We start from the raw sequence: 20,671 nt of genomic DNA, 5'->3' as shown, positions 1-20,671 counted from the left end.
ATGAAATACTAAAGAGGCAGCATCAGTGTTGGGGAAGGAGTCACGGACATGCCCCAGTCTGAGGTAGACATGGCTGCATGGCTGGCACAACGTGGCGTCACGGTTAGGAGCACAGCTCTGGGGCCAGACAGCCTGGTCCTAACCTTGCTCAACCACTGCCCTGCTGTGTGACTCTGCACAGATTCCCAGCTTCTCTGTATGAGTCGTCCCATCTGTGAGATGAGGGAAACGACTGCACCAGTCTACGTGGCTGCCGGGTGGAGGAAGGGAGGTGAAACTGTAAAGATCTTAGAGCAGGGCCTGGCCTCTGGTTAGCCCTTATCCTTACGGTGACGGTGACGGAAGTGCTGGTCCCAAGAGAGCCTCCTGGAGTGGAAGGAAGGTGGGAAGGAGAGGAGGGAGGGAGGGAAGAAGGGGAAGGAGAAGACGGGAACAGACAGGAATCTTTGGACAGAGAGCTGATGCTTCGTTGGTGGGGTGGGGGGTTGACTGTGAGGAATCCTGGGGCTGAGGTGACGCACTCACACCTGGCTGTGGGTGCTGGGCCAGGGCCGCTCTCGTCACCCCAGCTTTTCACCTTTGAGGGTTTAATTGGAAAAGCGATGTCACCAGGGTGTGAGCGCGTTAGGAAGACAGGTGTGGAGGCAGCCTCTGCGAGGGGAGGAAGTGCTGGGCGGACAGCAACAAGGACGAGGTGCTGAGAACCTGTTGTGGGGGTGGGGTGGGGGAACACAAGGAGGGCAGCCTTGCCCTCAGCCTCCAAGCCCTGGGGCCAGACCACGGGGGACATTTCACTGGGGGAAGAGACGACTTAGGGACGAGGCTGCCATCTGCCTGCATTTTCGCAGACTCTGGGACAAGCACCAACTTAGGCCTTGAGGGTCGGTGTGAGGGATGGTGGGAGGGAATCCCAGCCCCATCCTGGCCGCCCTTCTTAGCTTATGCTCCAAGTCTTTGTGGACAAGCTGGGGAGGCTGCCAGCCCTGCTTCAGGTCAGAACAACTGTCCCTTCTCAGAGCTCCTTGGGCAGAGCCTGGGCTTCTGCTGGAGGGAGCACTTCATTTCTGATAGTGTCTGTGTCACGGGGGCCTCAGGGCTGCTCAGATGATGCACCTCATCTGCAAGGGGACAGTTTCCAAGTCAGTGTATGAGAAGTTCTGGCAAGGTGCCTGGTACAGAACTCGTGCTCGAGAAGTATTTACAGAGAGAGGATTGGAGGGAGTAACTGAGGAAGGGAGCCCCTCTGAAGCCTCAGTTTGCAGAAGCTCGTGATCCTCTAAAACTCTAAACCTCCTCTGTAGGATATATGAAGCTAAAACAAAGAGGTGATCTTCCTCCTCCTGTGTCTGAATTAGAAATAGCCCAGCACCTGCTCCTGTATGTGTGTGTCTGGTGGGGATGGCGGGGATGGGATGGGGAGAAGCTCAACCCAACCTGATTGCAGCAGCCCAGGGGCTACAGGCAGCTTTGGAGTGGTGCTAGCCCCCACGACCCCAACCTAAGTCACTGCAGGCTTCTCCCCTTCCAGGCACCTCCCTTTCCAGAGGTAAGAAGAGAGGATGCTGAGTGTCCTTCTACAGGGGGAGCCTCCTGACCAATGTGATGTGGGTGCCAGGGAGAAGGGCATCCCAGTAAGAGAGCAGAGCAGGTGTGGAGACTGGGGGGGGGGGCAGACAAGCTGAGGGACCTGGGGAGGATGATGGGTCAATAAAGGGCCATGCTCAGGCTTTGGGGTCTGACTGGATGCTGGGGGGAGAGAGAGAGAACTCGGGCAGGATTTAGGCGTGGGGCTAGGGGGACAGACTGGGAGGACTAGAAGGGAGGACTAGAAAGGGGGGTTGGGGAATTGCTGAGACACATTGACTTTGAAGCAGCTGCAGTTCAGTGTGCCTTCTGCCCAGTGCCAGGACCCCAGGGGGGCTGCTCACTCAGGACTTGCCCGGAGGCTGCTAGGTGCAGGGAAGGGGAGGGGCAGGTTTGTAGGGCGAAGATCTGGTTCTATCACCCACTCACTCACTCACTCACTCACTCAACAAATGCTTATTGACCCTACATGTGCCAGGTCAGATCTGGTCTGTGCTCCCAAGGGGGCTTCCTTCAGCTCTAGGGAAACTGCTAAAAGTAGTCAGCAAATAATTACAAGTTGTGATAAATACAATGAAGGAAACAGAGTGGGAGAGGGGAGGGGAAAGGCTTCTTAGCAGAAGGGAGAAAGTGCAAAGGCCCTGGGGCAGAGAAGATAAGAGGTTCCAGGGACTGCTGGAGTGGAAGCAGGTGGCCGGGGAGCAGTCCTTGATTTGAGGGACAAGAGGGACCAGGCCTTGGAGGCTGAGAAGGTTGTTAGACGACAGTTTAGATTTTATGCCAAGTGCAGAGGGAAGTCATTGCTGGGTTTTAAGCAATGGAGTAACAGGATCCAATCCCTTGAAAAGGGGCTCTGGCTGCTGTCTGGAGAACCAATCAGAGGGCAAGCAACCAACAGCCTCTTTTTAGGAGTCAGAATCAATAGGACTTGAAGATGTGGAAGTGAAGCAAAATGAGGGGTGGTTAAGGATGGTTCTGGAGTTCTGGTTTGAGCAGCTGGGGGTGGGGCGGGTGCCAGTCAGTGGTCTGGGGAAGACTGGAGGTTGGGGAGGCAGCTGGGTTTGGAGGAGGAAACCATGAGCTCTGTGACCTTGGGCAAGTTACCTAATTTCTCTGAGTTCCTCTGGGGACCGCCAAAGCCCCAGCTGACAGTGCTTAAGAGGATTCTTGTTAAGACTCAGGAGAAGGTGCGAGAAACCCTAACTACCATTAGATTCTTGTCAATAGAAACAGCAGTTATGAATTCCTCTGAAGGGGAGCCTGATGGGCGTTGGGTGACAGAGGTAGAGCTAGTCTCCAAAAAGGGACCCTGAAACCTGGAGCACCATGGAGGCAAAGGTCTGTGGCTCCCCAGACGGCCCATGAAATGGGGGAGGGCACCCCTGCCCTCCTCTATCCCCTGCAACACACACTCCCATTTGCGGTTTCTTTCACTGCTGGCTCCATTCAGCACAGTGGCTGGGCCACTTCAACAGCCTTCAGTTTGACCCCAAGGGCAAAGAGGAATCAATTTGTGCAGAGTTGAAATGGAAGAGATTTCAACTGACCTTTGAATAGGGTTTTAATTTGCTTTATTACAGCCAAAGGGGCCTTATGAAGAGACCCTTGAGGCTGCTTTTATCCGCTAATGCGGGCCCCAGTGCAACAACCCTGCCTCCATCTGCATGCCCTGGAGGCGGGGTGGGGTGGGAGGGGGTGCAGAAGGGCCCAGGAACCCAAGTCCACGCCCCTCCCAGGAACTGGTCTGCAGCCCCCTTAGGGTCCAAAGCAGAGTCAAGAGAGCAGGAAGAGCCGACCTGGGTTCCAGCCCCAGACCCTGCCCTGTTGCTGGGTGGCCTTGGGACCCCAGCCAGCACCGCCCCCCCCAGGCCTCAGTCTCCTCATCCGGACAGTGGATGGGAGAGGGGATGTAGACTAGATGGCCCCTGGGTCCCTTCCAAGCCTGATGTCCTATGGTTTGAAGATCGGATCTGGAGTCAAACTCTGTGGTAGAAAATAACTAGTCTCACAGAGTGTGACCTGGACTGGGGACAGCAGAGCCCACTGGGCTGAGGAGCTATGCCCTCTCTGTCCATCAGTCTCTTGGGCCTTTCTCATGCCCTGTTTTTCTCTGAATTTTCTGCTTGAGGCCCCTCTCTTGGGCCAGCCAGTTCTCTGTTCTCTCCCCTCCAAATTCCAGAGGAAGCCAATGGGGTCGCTTGACTAATTGTCTTTTTTTCTACTGAGAAGAATCTTGCAGGCAGCTACCTCGGGGGTCCAGGAGGCCTGAAGGAGGCCAATCCCAGGCAAAGAGCCCCTGTGATTGCTTCGCCACACAGGTCCAATTTGGGTGCAACACCCCAGGTGAGAGGCCTGTGAGTTGGTGCTTACAGTCCTGCATCAGAAATGACAGGCTCTCCGCCTTTGTGCTCTGTATGTGTGTGTGGCCACATGGAACCAAGTGAGTGTTCATTCAGAGCCACTGCCTTATCCTAATTCCTCTTTTTCAAATGGAGGGTTTATTCCTGTGTAATCAGAACAGAATTCCTGGAGGTGGGATCTTGCTGAAGATGTCATGGACATTAAGAACATAGCAGACTCTCCAGAGTCCAGGCACCAGCAGCCACCGTCTGATGCAGTTGTTATCATAATGGTCTTTCTGTGGGGAAATGCCTTTGTTAGAACCTCCGGCATGACAGCCGCTTTTCCAAAAGAATGCAGAGTTCTCCAGCCAGGGGTGGAGGTGGGGAAGAGTGACGTGGGGGCCAGGAAGGACGCTGATAATGTACATCCATTAGTGCATCGCAGGAGAGGCATTCAGAAGCCCCGGAATGGTCCTCCTTCCTCCAGACCCAACAATGACTGCATGGAGGGGACCTGAAGTGGCCTTTTTACAGGCACTCAGCTCAGTGCCATCTCTGACCCCCGCCTGTTGGGTGCCTGACTTCCATTTTCATGCCTTCCTCAGAGCGGCTCGGACAGCGAAACCCAGCAGCCGACCTGAGGCCCAGAGAGCCCATGCCGTGCCCTCATGTCCTGTTGCCCTGGCCTGGGCAGCCGGTGCACAGTGACCTGCTGTGCAGCAGCTCCAAAGCCCATTCCTCTGCGTATGCGCCTGGCACGCGTGTGTGCATGTGATGTGAGCGGTGCAAGGACATCTGGAAAGTAGTTTGGTTTTTAACAAAATGGCCAAAACCTTTATGTCAGATGAAAGTGACGTCCTTCAAAGCGCCCCCTGGGCAGGCATCATTGGTGCCAGTGGTGGGGCCGGAGCTGCAACATTCGACAGACCCCTCTGGGAGAGCCGCCTCTAAGACCAGTTTCTAAGTCATTTGAGGAGGCCAGTCTTCTGACTCCAGGGTCACATTTTTTAAAAACTGTGTCAATTATGTTCCTTTTAGTTCTCCTTTATACTATAGTTAGATCTTTATACTGAAATATTTTCTATTCATGATGGGTGTGGGGAGTTTATCTTATGTATAAATTTCATTTCAAGATAGTAAATAAGATCTTGGAGAACAGCTGCTCTTAAAGGGGAGATTTGCAGCTGATTGGGATGTAAAATAATGTATCTGCTTTGGAAAATAGTTTGCAGCTCTTCAAAAAGTTAAAATTGTTAAAAACAAGACAACAGGCACAACATGGAGTTGCTTATGCTAAGCCCCATGTCACCAAACCAAGGCTTAATTAGTTTTGGCTCTCCCAGAAATGGGATCTTAAACCAGTCAGGCAGGAAATCAGGAATGGCCTAATCAGCTCTAGTTAGATAATCTGACAGACCCCTGTCATCCCCTAAAGGAAAGTAACTTTGCAATAACCAACCTGCTTTTTGCTAATGTAACTTCCTTGTTCCCAGTCCTTTCTGCCTATAAAATTCTTTCATTTTGGACAGCTCCTCGGAGTACTTCTCTGTCTGCTAGATTGAATTCTGCCTGATTGAATCAATTTTGTGCACATAAACTCTTAAAAATTTTACTATGCCTCAGTTTATCTTTTAACAACATAGAGTTACCATATGACCCAGCAAGTCCACTCCTAGGTGTATTCCCCAAAACTTCTACATGAATGTCCATCACAGCATTATTTATAATACCCAAAAGTGGAAACAACCCAAATGTCCATCAATTGATGAGTAAAAAAGCAAAATGCGATATATCCATACAATGGAATATTATTCAGCAATAAAATAATGAAGTACAGACAGATGCTACAACATGGATGAATACTTAAAACATTACACTAATTGGAAGAAGCCAGACTCAAAAGGCTACATCCTATATGATTCCACTTATATGAAATGCCCAGAAGAGGCAAATCCCTAGAGACAGAAAGTAGATTCCTGGTTGCCAGGGGCCAGGGGTGTTGGGGAAAAAGGGGAGTGACCACTAATGGGTATGAAGTTCTTTTTAGAGTGATGAAAAGGTTCCAAGATTGATTGTGGTGATGGGTGCACAGCTCTGTGAATATTACAAGTGTCATTTTCTTGTACATTTTATTTTCTTTAATTTAAAAAAAAAATTTGGAAGGGGGAGTAATCAGGTTTACTATTCATTTATTTTTGGAGGAGGTGCTGGGGACTGAACCCAGGACTTGTGTATGCTAAGCATTCACTCTGTCACTTGAACTGTACCCTCTCCCCTCATTTTCTTGTATACTTTAAATGGATGAATTGTATGGTATACGCATCATTTTCAATATGACTGTTATTTAAAAAGGGGTGATTTTTTGAGAAAGAAATGACTAGAGAGAAAGCCATGTGTGTCTTTCAGCGTAACAAAAGAGGAGAGAGTCCTCCAGACACAAGGATGTGACCTTTTACCCCTTTGTGCAAGAAATGCCACCCAGTTCTTCCTCCCATCTCTTCCTTTCCTGTGTGTCTTCTTTAATGTTCACACTGGACATTTCACTTCCAATGCTTCTGCTCACTGAACACATGTGGGGTTTTCCCCACCCCAGGAATTCTCTACGGCACCAGCTGGGTGTCCTACAAAGTAATTCAGTTCTGACACTATCTACCTGGAGACAGTGTCAGATCCCACAGGCTATGGGCTCAGTCCCACCAGACTGCTGCTCCCCACTTCAGATTAGTTACAAGCCTTAGGTCCCCAGGTTTCCCACAACTTCTGTCCAATTTGGCTAAAAATTGGTCAGGTTCCCATGACCTCCTCCTCAGGTGTGATTAATTTGCTAGAGCCACTCACAGAACTCAGGGAAACACTAACATTTGCCACTTTATTAAAGGATAAGGTAAAGGCCACAGAAGCACAGCCAGGGGAAGGGATACGTAGGGTGGGGTCTGGGAGGGTCCTGAGCGCAGGAGCCTCTGTCCCGGCGGAGTTGGGGTGCACCCCCTCCCGGTGTGAATGTGCTCACCCACTTGGAAGGGAGCTCCCCAAACCCTGCACTGTTGGGTTTTTACAGAGGTTTCCTCACGTAGGCAGGAAACTGCATTTCCAGCGCCTCTCCCCTCTATGGAGGATGAAGGGTGGGGCTGAAAATTCCTAGCTTCTCATCAGGGCTTGGTCTTTCTGGGGACCAGCCCTATCCAGGAGCCCACCCAGAGTCACCTCGGTGGAACAAGGGATGTTCTTAGTGTTCTTATCACTTAGGAAATTACAAGGGTTTCAGGAGCTCTGTGCCAGGAACAGGGGCAGAAGCCAACATACGTATTTTTTCTACTATCTCACACCGTTCCATGGGCCCCTCCTATGGTGGTCTAGGAAACCCCATCCCATCTAAACAGGCGAAAGAATAAGGGGGTATGATATAACACCTTAAGGAGTCATTTCAGGGGGTGGGGGTGGGGGTGGGTGTTAGGGACAGGAAGATGTGAAAGAATGCTTATTGAATTTAAAAATGTATTAGGAAAAGGTGATGTTTCAGAGATAAAGACTAAGCCAGAAGAAATACAAGAACAAGTTAACACAAACACATAATTACAAACATAGCGAAAGAATAAAGTGTGAAAAGACATAGGTAAAAGAAAAATCACATAGAAAAAAAGAAAGAAAAGGGTTCTAGAGAAAATGATAAAGAAGCTAGACAAGGGAGATCAGAGACATGTTTTATTGACGTCTCCAGAAAAGAATACCAAGGCAATGGAACAAATGAATATTTAAAACCGTAATTCAAGGAAACACTGCTGTAATAAAAGGCTTTAAAATATGGATATCCATATGTTGTAATGCTTACATTAAAAGGGCATTCCATAACTTGAAAAATTGACTCAAAATGTTAAATACTGACAAATATTCCAATACAATCATTGGGCTCTAATTACAAGGAAAATATTCTTTGAGCATAATGCAAAAAGTCCAAATCCAGTATGAATCAAAAAAAAGCAATAGAAAATCAGACTGGCATCAGACTTCTTGGCAGCAATATTTTAATTGAAGCATCACCCTCACGGAAAATTGTGAACCAAGGATTTAATCTTTAGCTAAACTACTGTTCGAGTAGAAAGGCCACAACCAGATTTGAACATGCAGGCACTTACCACAGACCAAGTTTAAGGCAATTACAGAATTGTTCTGAAGCTTCAGCATAAGTCTGTGGCTGTGGTGGGCAGGGGGAGGGTTGACATTAAATGTAAAGAACTGAAAACTATAAAAGATGAGCAAAGAGAGACGAAGCTATATAGTGTCAGATGCTGTGACAGGGTAGAAATAATTCAACTAACTAAACATGGGAGAACCAGAAAGGCAATAGCACAAAATAGAATAAGGTCTCTGACGGCCTCTGGTTATGAGGTGACAATAAACAGTGTCACTTGAAATTGAAAAATCAAATGATGCTTATTTCAGATTACAGAGGTAAAACCCTGAGCAACAAATTAATGGGCAAAGGAGAGAGAGAGAAGTAATTCATAACTAATGTCAGTATGGGATCATATTAGGAAGTTAGGAGACAATATTTAAATATCTAAATAGAGAGATAACTAAAGGTATTCTGCAATAAAAGTACCCATCAGTAATAATCACTAGAACCATACTATGCATCTTCCAAAATGCCACAAGAAGAAAAAGAACAAAAAGAGTCCGTCTAGTGAAAAAATGGATTGGCAAATAGTATGTATTTAATGTAATGTGTGAAATGCAAAGCAATTTGACAAACCAGGACCAAGTAAATCATATTCATATGTGTAAGTGGACTTAAATCATCTATAAAGAAAAATATTTCGGTGGGAGGGTATAGCTCCAGTGGTAGAGCGCATGCTTAGCATGCATGAGGTCCTGGGTTCAATCCCCAGTAGTCCCTCTAAAAGTAAATAATTAGGTAAACCTAATTACCTCCCCCTCCAACAAATAAATAAAAAATAAAATTAAAAAAATGAAAATATTTTCAAGGTTAAAAAAACAATTTGGTGGTGGGGAGGGCACAGCTCAGTGGTAGAGCGCGTGTTTAGCATGCATAAGGTCCTCAGTTCAATCTCCATTACCTCCGTTAAAAAATAATAATAATAATAAGTAAGTAAAGAAATAAACCTAATTACCTCCCCCCTTTAAAAAATAAATTAAAATAAAATAAATAAATTTTTAGAAAACAATTTGGTGCTGTATAAAGAAACATACATCAAAAAAAAAAAAAGGATGGGGTGATTTGTGAGGAAAATCAATTAAAACTTGTGATATAGTCATAGAACGAAATACCACTCAGCAATAAAAAAGGAACAAACTACTGATAAATGTAACAACATGGATGAACCTCAAAATCGTTATATTGAGTGAAATACTCCAGGAGAGTTTTCACAGTATGTATGGTTCTGTTGATGATAACAAAGCTCATCTAGGGTGAGAGAAATCGGATGAGCAGTTGCCCCTGGGGGTGGTGAGAGGGTTGACTAGGAAGAGACCAGAGGGAACTTTCTGGGGTGAGAAAATGCTCATGGGTTACAAAGGTGTATGCATTTGTCAAAAGCGAACAGAAGGTATTCTCACTGCACACACACAACTCACTCTAGGTAGACTATATCCCGATTGAAAAAAGAGGAGAGAATGGTGGCTACGTTTGCCCCGAAGGAGTCTATGAATTTCTTCAGCGGTCCGACAGAGCAGGGCAGCTGTCCCCACACATCCAGCCGCTCCAGTGGCACGTGCTACGGCCCCTGCCCCAGCTCCATCTGTGATGACTGGTCCCCAGGGCTGCTGGTGGCCTGGACTTGAGAACCCTGGGACAGTCATTAAAAGGAAACAAATGTCATCAGGGGACCCTGGCTTTTCAGCTGCAGCCAGTGGGAGAGGGTCTGCTGGCCCCTCTTCCCCTAACAAAGCCCTAGCCTCTAGTTGGGCCACTGCCGCCTCCCTTCCACAGGCCTAACTGGGGAGGGGGATGGTGGGGAGGGGAGACAAAAGGGGCAGTCACATCTCCATCTTCCCTTTCTGCTTTTAAAAAGCATCTCGGGTTGAAAAGGCAAGGTTAGCAGATGGCGCCGGTGGGGAAATGAGCTGGGGAGGGGAGAGGCTTTCAGGCCAGCCCAGGCTGGGAGCTATCTGCCATTGTGCCCACGGCCTTCAGCCCACGGCACTCCGCTGAAGTGGGCAGATGACAAAGGCCCCAGAGCCCAGTGACTCTCGGCCCCACATACGTTTTTAGACACTAATGACGGTCAGCCAGGGGTAATGGGATGTGAACAGCCGGGGGGGGGTGGTGTCGGGGAATGGGGGGTGTGTGGGGTGTGCGCAGGAGGAGGGAGATGGGGCTGGGGGTGCTCTCAGAAGTTCTCAGGGGCCCTGGAGTCTCTCTTCCACAACTGACCTCCACTGCTGTCCACTCAGGGGCCAGCTGGGCCATCTGAAATAACAGACTCAAAGCCCCAGGGCTCGCCCATGTGACAAAGGAGGGCAAGGACGCACCCCGTCCCCCCCCCGCCCCCACCCCCATCCTGAGACTAGCTGGAGCCTACGGCCCAGAAGGGTTCTCCTCTCTGCCACCCCCAGAGGGCAAGGCAGGGCCAGGGCGCCCACGGGGATGAGAGGGTCACTGTGGACCTGAGCACCCAGCAGTCTCTCCCTCAGGGAAGATCTAGTAATTGACCAAATTAAGTTGAAAAATGTGTAATGACGTGGAAAGATGTTCACGCTGTTTATCAAGTGATAAACAGCAAGTGGTAAATCAGTATCTAAGGTCTGACCCCATTTTCACAGTTGTAACAGAGCATACAGAAGAGATTAGTAGCCCTGGAGCAAGTGTGCCACATTCTAACAATGCTTACCCAGGGGGTCCCGGGAATTTTTGTTTTTTTCTTTTCCATTTGTCTCTAAATTTTCCAAATGCTCTAAAATAAGTACGTAGTCCCTCTGCAAGAAAACAATTTTATTAATAATAAATTTTAAATGAATGATAACAAAATAAATACAAAGCTCCCTCTTTTACATCCTGCCATGGTATCTGAAACCGTCCTATCGCAAAATAACCCTTTCGGTCAAGGCCTTGTCTTAAGGAGTAAAGGATGGGGCCTTGAGGGTACCATGTAGGTGAGTTGAGTCCCATCTCGTCATACTTTGGGACTTTGACGTGTGGCTTCTCCACCAGAGGTGCTTCAGAGAAAATGTGTCACCGTGTGAGAGGCAGTGTGGGGTTACAGACAAGACAGGAACCCGGCGTGACAGCAAGAAAGACTTCGCCTCGGTGGTCAGGCTCAGAGGTCTGAGCAAGGACTGGTCTCTGGAAACACTCTCATCTATGACCTTGAAAAGAGGGCACCAAATGATATCAGCCCTTCAAGGCTAGAGGTGACACTAAGCCCTACAGGAAGGTGAAATTCTGACTTGCTGGTGACAAATGCAGAGCAGGGAGGACAGAAGGGCAGAGGGGAGTCCGATGCAAAGAAGGAGCTGCATGTTTAACGCTGTCAGGCTCTCTCTCTGTAAAGACCAGGAAAGGGGTCGGAGAGACAGCCTGTTCCCCAGCAGGGCCGGATGGTTAACTCCATTCAGAGAGACCAAAGCACCGGGGGGCACCAGCAAGAAGGAAACAAGAAACAAAAACCGTAACAAAACATACCTACCGCATCCAAAATAAAATGCCTCAGGAGTCCTGGCCACCACATCCCAGCATCCCACGCAGGACACAATGGGAACAATTAAAAAAAATTTGTTTATGTCAACGATAATCATTTCCCTCCTTTCAGATCCACAGAGATGTGTAAGTGTGCTGATACCCAGGGCTGGGGGGATGCTAAGAAGTTGACTCTCATTTGCAGCTTGGAATGAGTGAGCAGCAATCTGAATTTTCTTTTCTTTTTTTTTTTTAATGAGGGTACTGAGGATTGAACCCAGGACCTCGTGCATGCTCAGTATGTTCTCTAACACTGAGCTCTACCCACCCCCTGAATTTTCATCTCCATATTGTCAATGTGCCTGCCCTTTACCACAGCAGCCTCGTTTCTAGGATTTTATCCTAAGAAAATGCACGAAAAGATGCACGAAGATATACGAAGGAAGGCTTTTGTGTTTGTAAGAGTTAAAAAATAGAAGCAACCTAAATACCCATCAACTAGAGGTTGGCTGATTAAGTCACGGTGCTTCCCTGTGCTCGAGTGATGATAAGCCCCAAGAGGGCAGAGCCAGCATCTGCTGCGTCAACCCTGAACACCCGACATGCAGGACGGAGTCCGGCACGTGGCAGGTGTTTGTTCACTGAAGGAAGGTACAAATAAACAAACATAAAATGATGTGGTAAAGCATTCTGGAGGAAAGAGGCTGAGGTCTGGTACTCCGAGTATCCAGAGGCAGTTACAGTATATTGCTGAGTAGAAAACACGGGTCACAGCCCAGCACGATGGATTTGCATATGCATTTGTTTAAGTCTGGGAGGGTTTATAAGAAAAGAAATACAAAAGGTCTGTAAAGAACCCGCTGGAGATATTCATAGTGCTGACTGCTAGATGAGTTAGATGATGGAGGCTCTTCTATTTGCATTTTTTACATTTTCTGACTTTTCTGTGATAACCATGTACATCTTATAAGACAAAACACAAAGTTAAGTTTTAACAACAATTAACGCGGAGGTAAATTCCTGACCTATGGAATCCTTGAGCATAATAATGTGGTTACTTTGCCATTGCAAACTTTGGAGGACTCAGCAGTAAGAACCCAAACAATGATGCTAGAGAGGAGTATTCAGGCTTTATAGTTCATTGTTTCCAAACGGTGAATACTGTTCCATTATAGAGATAATCCACAATTCGCCTGACTACCCAGCTACCAATGGCTGTATATGTTGCAGTTTCTACTGCTCATTTATTCAATAAATATGTATTGAGGATCTATTATGTGCCAGGCACAGAGCAAGGTGCCAGGTGCTGGAAATGCTCTGGTAAACAGAGCAGCCTTTGTTCTAGAAGCTTTTGTTCCAAAGAGAGACAGTTATTTAAGAAAGTAAGCAATCACGTAAATGCATAACTGCAAATTGTGGTAAGTACCATGGAGGAAAAGAAAAATTCCTAAGAATCTCTAATTTGGGGCAACACAAAAATTATCAGGATTATGATGATGATAATAATAAACATCACAGGGAATGACACAGGCAATTAGAAGCTCGAGGAAAAGCAAAAGGCTGTTTGAGGAAGGAAATATAATTAGAGTGCAAATTTGTCTTCTCAGTGAACAACATTGCCATAGTCCTAATGATTTAACTAACTGTAAAGTATCAGTTTGGGGATTCCATTATCCCCAAAGAGGTAGTAGGGTCAGAGGGAGTCGGTAGATGTTTAAAAATTAGATTAATCAAAAACAGCATCAGAGGCATCTTATTTAGAGAAACTGAGTTAACTACCAGAGAAAGCAGTGGAGAGGGGTTGCCCCTGGGTTAGAGGGCTGGAGGTGGGGAAAGAGATGAGAAACCATTGTTTTTCCTTCATTGATTTTCATTCATTGATTTAGTCAACACTTTTTTACTGAGCTACTTTGATGCCAGGCCTTTTCCAAGGCATTAGGGATACAGAAGTACACAAAACAACCGAAAAATGGAGTTTGTATTCTAGAAAGAGAGAAAAAAAAAGTAAAATAAGTAAGAAAAAATAAAATAAGTAAAATCCAAAGTAGGATACAGAGTGGTATGTGCTAGGAGAAAAAAAAAAAAAGCAGAAGAGAAAGATGGGATGAGGGTGGGAAGGTTACAGTTTTAGACAGATGAGCCAGAGATGACGTCACTTAGTGACACGGCTAAAGTGGTGAAGGAGGCAAAGGAGAGAATTTACCAAGCAGTGGGAACAGCAAGTGCAAAGGCCCTGTCGTAGGAGTGTTCCTGGTGGGTCTGAAGAACAGAAAGGAGACTTGCGAGGCTGGACTGGAGTGTGCCAGGGGAGAGAAGTGGAAGATGAGGCCAGGCAGATAACTGGCAGTCAGATCAGGGAGGGCCTTGTGGGTCATTGTATCTTCTGGTAATAGTTGATTCTTTTTACCATGTATCTGTATAACTTTTACTTCTATTTTTAAAATTTATTTTAAAGAAATAACTCTGCTAGAGAAAAGACTGGAGGTGGGGACCTCAACAGGAGACTATGTAGGCCATTCAAGTGAGTAATGTTGGTGGACAGGGTGTGGGCAGTTGAGAGACTGTCAGGCCTGAGATTTATTTAGGGGGTAGAATTGAGAGCACTTATTGGCTGAAGGGGTCAAGAACGTAGACAGCTTGATGTGTGGTCCCCGAGTGTCTGGCCTGCACAATGGTGTGCCATTTATTACAACAAAGGAGAGCGTGTGCTCAGATATTGACACATTGAGTGTGAGAGCCCTCTGAGCCCCTTGGGGGGAACCTCAAGAGACCATGGGTTGAAATCCTCACACACTGCTAGAATGTAAAATGGTGCAGCTGCCTTGGAAAACAGTTTGGTAGTTGCTCAAAAAACAAAGCAGAGAGTTACCAAATGACCCAGTAATTCCAATCCTAAGTACATATCCAGGGGAAGTGAAAACATAGTCATACAAACACTTACACACGAATGTTCACAGCAACATCACTCATAATAGCCCCAAAATGAAAATAATCCAAATGTCCGTCCATTGATGAAATATCCATCCAGTGATAAACAAAATGTGGTTTATATTTATGGTATACAATGAAATTTTATTTGGACACAAAAAGGAATGACATACTGATACACACTATAACATGGATGCACCTGAAAAACACGATGCTACATGAAAGAAGTCAGACACAAAAGGCTATCTGCTGTATGATTCCATTCACAGGAAATGTACAGAATAGGCAAATCCAAACAGACAGAAAATAGATTAGTGGCTGCCAAGGGCTGAGGGGAGAGGGTAACAGGGAGTGACTGCTCATGGGTACAGGGTGCCTTTTTGGGAGTGATGAAAACATTCTAGAATTACACAGTGGTGATAGGTGTGCAACCTTGTGAATATACTAAAAACCACTGACATACACACTTTAAAATGGCAAATTTTATGGTACGTGAACTATATCTTACAAATAAAAAAAGGAGTTGGCTGAATGAGACTGGAGCCATTGAGGGGTCAGAGCTGCAGGCTTAATGGAGGGAGAGTCAGCATAGAGACGACGTTTAAAACCAAGGAAACGAAGAGTCACACCCAGACAGCACACAGAGGGGAGAGGCAGTGGAGGCCTAGTGCCTGGAGAAAGAGCCACATTTAAAGCTTGGGTGGCAGAGGAGGGGCCAGAGAGGGAGGGAACCAGGACAGGGTAGAGCCCCAGGCTGCAGGGTCCCTTCAAATCTGGCTATTTTAAACCACGGTGCCCTCGGCAGTGATTCTGTGTGTCTCTACAAGAAAGATCCTAGAGGTGGAACTTCTAGGTCAAAGGGCATAGGCATTTGTAACTGTGATGGATACTTCAAATTCTCCCTCTCACTAACACTGCATGAAAGCATCAGTCACAGACCAAATCTCTTTCTGTCCTGAATCAGGAGTGAGAGAACCAGGGAGCCTGCCAAATGGAAAGAGGACCGGAGCTGGCTCAGGGTCCCGGGAGAACACCGCAAGGTTGTGGTTGCTGGGCGTGACCTGACGGAGCTGGCAAGTAGCCAGAGTTACTCAAGGAGCTCGGCAGAACCCTAGGCAAGGGGTGATTTGTACTGTGGGGACAGAGACGGCCCAACTGAGATCCCGGGGAAAGGAACAAAGCAGCAAGAGATACACAATGCAGGGCAAGAGTCCTCACTCCGGAATCCCAGGTGGCCACCAAGCTGCTGTGTGACCTTGGATGAGTCACCTCGCCATCCTGGGCTTCAGACAGCTCTTCTGCCAAGTTCAATGTCTATCCAGGAGCCTTTCCCTCTTTAGAACTCTCGTTCCTGTTGAAGAATAAGAATAAATCTTCCTTTTTATCCCAACCACCAAAATCAGGGCAGTTTTTCCTTTGGAAGTTTTGTTCCTGTGGTACTTTTGCCAATCTCTGTCATGGGTCAGGTGGTCATGATTTCAAGCAGGTTCTGACCAGAACAGCTTAGATCAATTCAGCAAGCATTAACTGAGGGTCCCAGGTGTAAGACCACCATCAATTTACCTGGATGACCTGTCTCCCTGCAGCCACCTTGCACCTCTACAGACTAGTCTCAATGCAGCAATTCAGAGCAAAAGGCAAAGCCTATCACCTCCCATAGGGTCTGTGGGATCTTGCATCCCTAAGGGACCCACACCCCCAACTACACACATACATTCCCAACTGAGCACACTCTTGCCTCAGGTCCTTGGCACATCCTGTCCCCTCTGCTTTCTCCCAGATGACCAATAGTTCTGCTCCTTCACTTTACTAAGATCTCTGCTCAAAATTAACCTCATTGGAGATTTCCCTGACCTCTTTATACAAAATAGCACCACGGTCCGTCACTCCTAATCCCCTTATCCTGCTTGTTTTTCTTCACAGAGCTCATCAACACCTTCATGCTGTACTTATTTGTCTCCTCTACTCCACTCAGTCATCACCACCACCGAACTGTGAGCTTCACGAGGATAGGGTCTGCTGTTTTCCCAGTGCCTGGAGCAATGCCTGTGCAGAAGAGGCCCTTGGTGCATATCTGGGGAGAATGGATGGATCCTCCCATAAGCCCCAGCCACACAGACCAGGACCGCTTGCTTTCTGAATAGACAAATAAATAAGACAGGTTCTGAAATCAAGCTAAATTTAAATTTTGTTGTTGTTGTTGCTGCCAAGCTAGGCATCTTTCTAGGCCTGAGTTTGCCTGTGTGACTCTGAAGGTTAGCAGGTCTGGCACAAACTCTGTGAGGATGGGAACCGAGTCCCATTCACTGAGAAGGTACTCAGAAGGGGCTCAGTACTCAATAAATAAAAAGTTGGTTCAGAGAAGGTGCACAGCCCAATGGGACGGGTTGTGTTCTTCACACAAAAGCTGTTGCCTTCAATCTGGGGAGCTGAGATCTGGGTGAGGGAGAAATGGGATTGATTCCTGTCACCGGGAAGGTCCCCAAGCATGTAACTAAACCTCCATGTGACAAAGTCTTCAGAAGAAAACTGGTTTGGTGGTTGCAATCCCCTACAGTAGGGCAGCCCTGCCCTCTGGTGGCCACTTAGTGCAGTGCCATCATGGAAAAACTAACCAAAAACTTAAGGAAAACATTTTTTTCATTCTACAAGTTGCCTGACTCCACAAGAGACAACAGGGAAGACAGAAAATAAGGGAATAAAAAGTAATACACTTGATGCTACTAGAACTTCCACTCTTATGCCAGTTTTATGCCTAGTTCTTTCATTCAATCAAGTTTTATCAGAGTGCCCACCTTGTCCCAGGCACCGTTCCAGGCAATGGCTGTGAACAAAACAAGTTAAAAAAAAAAACTGATTAAATTATTTTTGTGATTACATATTTCAGGCTGCCTACCTATTACTGGTAAAATATATAAGTGAAAATAGTAAGTTTCTGAAAATAATCTTAAAAGGTAACAATATATATATTATAAAGCTGGAGTAAATAAAGTGACTTGGCACACATAGAAGAATAGGCAGAAAGATCAATAGAACACAATAGAGAATCCAGAAATACACCCAACTATATGTGGAAATGTAGACTGTGATGAAGGTGGCATTCCACGAGTTGGGGAAACGGATTACTTGGTAAACAGTACTAGGAAAATGGCTAGCCACTTGGAAAACAAATGCGGATCCATACTTTTCTCCTTCACATCAAAATAAACTGCAGGTGATTCAAAGCTCTAAAGGCAAAAATCGAACCATGAAAGCATGAACATATTTCTTTTGTAACTGTAGAGTAGAAAATTATGATAATAATTCCATAAGCCAAGAAGGATAAGATTAATTAATTTGATTCTAAAAAGCATAAAACTCTCTCATGGCAAAAATATAGAAAGTCTAAGGACAACTGGAAAATTGGGAGAAGTATTTGCAACAATATGAGAGACAATGTTCCAATTTCCTTAAACACAAAGAATGCTCAGAATTCAAAAGCCAAAGATAAAGAATCCCGCAGAAAGAGAAGGCAGAGCAACTCAGAAGAAAAAAGAGATGTGTGTGGATAACAGCTATATTCAAAACTCAGCCTAACGCATAATTTAAAAGATACAAATCAAAATAAGTTGCCAGTTTTTACCTATCAGAGTGACAAAGAGACAGGCCGTGTTGGTGAGGGCAAGGAGAACGAGCAGACTGTGGAAATGGAAATTGGAAGGCCTTTCTGAGAGGCACTGCCGGCAGCTATCAACATATTAATTGCACGTCCCCATTAAACCAGCAATTCCACGTCTAGGAATTGATTGCACTGCAGCATTATTTACAAGAGCAAATCACTGGGAACACCAGGGCGCAGGGCGCTGGGCGCTGGCTCTGGCAGTAGGGAAAGAGCTCCAGTGCACACTTGCAAGTGAAAAGTGCATGTGCCGATGTCTGCGTTGTTTGTTTCTTGAGGTTGCACACATACACACGTATATGTATATGCAACTATATACACACACATATATGTAAAAGCACTGATATGCTTTGAAAAAAAAATGGAAGTAGGCAGAAAAATTGGTTACCTCTGGGAAGTAGGCCTGGTGGGTGCCAATGAGGGAGAGAGGGTTCTGTCTCGGACTTTTCACCTTATGTCCACCTTCACGATTTGAGGTTTTATAATAAGCGTGTATTAACTTTTGCAATAGTGCCAAATTGTGTCCTTGCTGTTGTTGTTGTTGTTGTTGTTTTAAGATCACTCGGGCTGCAGTGGAGTGAACTGACCGCAGGGGCTGTCAGTGGCTTGTGGAGAGACATTTGGTTGTCCAGGTACAAGACACCTTCACAGGTACAAGCCGCAACACCTGGTAGGAGCCTGCTCAGTACCTGGGAGACTGGGTGACACACACTCCTGCCTACTCCCAGTTGACACGAACCACCTTGCTTTGTCTGCTAGATACTGGGGTTCTCAGTCAGATTTCCTCCAAAGAAAGGCATTCAACCACAAATAGAGTTGCCAGATTTAAATTAAAATGCAAGACAATATTTGGGACATACATATACTAAACAGGACATACCAAACAGGGTATATACATATGCTGAAAAATTACCTGTTGCTTATCTGAACCTCAAATTTAACTGGGCATCCTGTACATTATCTGGACATCTTAACTGCAAAAAAAAAAAAAAGTTTTAATGAAATTAAATAAAAATTTTAGTTAAATTAAGAATAAAATTAAACAAAAAATTAAAATATCAAAGTAAAATAAAATTATTTTTTAAATAATATAAAATAAGATGTAAAAATTTAAAATACAGGGGGAGGGTATAGCTCAGTGGTAGAGTGCATGCTTAGCATGAACGAATGAGGTCCTGGGTTCAAGCTCCTGCACCTCCATTAAAAAATAATAATAATAAAAATAAATAAATAAACCTAATTACCTCCCCTCCAAAAAAGAGTTTTTAAAAAAAGATAAGCGTAAAAACAGAAAAAAAACACTTGAAAAAATGATAGAATTTGGAATAAAAAATAAAATGCAAAATAAAAATTGATAAAAATATAAAACAAAAAATAAAAGTAAACGTTAAGGTTTTTTTAATAATAAAATAAATTAATAAAATAAGATACAAACAGAATAAAATAAAATATAAAACACTACACCCCCGGCGGGCGAAGGCGGCCCCTAGCGCCCGCAGGCCGTCCAGCCGGCCGGCGGTGGCGTCTCCGGCCCTGGAAGCGCTCACCTGAGGCTCCGCGCGGCGGCCGCTCACTCCGGGACAGTGGCCCGGGGCCTGCAGAAAGCTCTGGAAGAGCCGCTGCCCCGGGACCACCCTGCCGCGCCTCCCGGGCGGCGATCTCCCCGGAGAAGTGGGGGCCTATCACCCAGGGCCCTCCCCACCCGGCGCCCGAAGGACGCCGCGCTTTGTCAGGCGCTTTTTAAACCGAATCCAGTGTGTTCTAGAAACGGCTTTCTGCCGCTCCGAAAGGAGCGCCGAAGAGTGAGCAAGTGCCGCTCTGTTTCCCGGAAAGTCGCACGCCCCTCCTCGCCTCTGCCGCCTTGTCTCGCTGGGGAGAAGGTCGTGGGCGCCCGCCGGGGCAGCGAGGTCCCGGGACGCCCGCCAAGGCTCGGGGGAGGGTGACGCGGTTGACAGCGCCTCTCGCTGAACTTTGCTGCCCTTGCGTTCTGCCACTCAAATCCCAGGTGACATTGTGTAGGTAGAAACAGGTGGGGGTGTCCTTGGTTTTTCCTACAGATCTGAATGCTGAAAGGCACAGCAGACAATTTTCGCTAGGTTCGGGAAAAGCCAGTCTACGCTGGAAAAGGCCATAATAAAGGTATCATAACATTAAATTAATAACACACAATATAGCTACAGTGCTCCAACCTTACGCCCAGTACTCCCACTCCCTGGGAATTTATTCTAATGAAATAGTTCAAAAGAAAAAAGTGCTATATGCATAATAATGTTCATTTATGGCATTATTGACAATGGCTCAAAAGATCTAGTAAGGAGAATGGTTACGTAAACGATTTCACACCCCCAAGATGGAGCGCTGTGTAGCAGGTAAGTGACTATTGCCAGAGCTGCAGAAACACAGGGAATGTTTACAATATCATCTTAGTGTAAAATGGTTTAAAATGAAATGGTACATACTCATGGCTTACAGCTCCTTAGATTGCTTTTTTTAAATTGCTGTTTTATTTAGCTAATTGTGGCTTCA

At 46.2% G+C, this 20,671-nt stretch overlaps 1 long non-coding RNA gene across 1 annotated transcript; it reads right to left on the bottom strand.

Annotated features, from left to right (window-relative positions):
* Nucleotides 1-14,458: 14,458 nt before the first annotated feature.
* Nucleotides 14,459-19,950, bottom strand: LOC116157431 (uncharacterized). The gene is made up of 3 exons (XR_004141474.2): nt 19,693-19,950; nt 19,059-19,119; nt 14,459-15,838 (listed from the first exon to the last, which is right to left on the bottom strand). It is a non-coding gene; the product is annotated as an uncharacterized LOC116157431 (long non-coding RNA).
* Nucleotides 19,951-20,671: the final 721 nt, after the last annotated feature.

The sequence above is a fragment of the Camelus dromedarius genome, chromosome 15, assembly GCF_036321535.1.
Source record: "Camelus dromedarius isolate mCamDro1 chromosome 15, mCamDro1.pat, whole genome shotgun sequence".
Taxonomy (NCBI): Eukaryota; Metazoa; Chordata; class Mammalia; order Artiodactyla; family Camelidae; genus Camelus; species Camelus dromedarius.
Note: the sequence above shows the minus strand (reverse complement) of the source record. Positions and strands in the feature narration are given on the sequence as shown.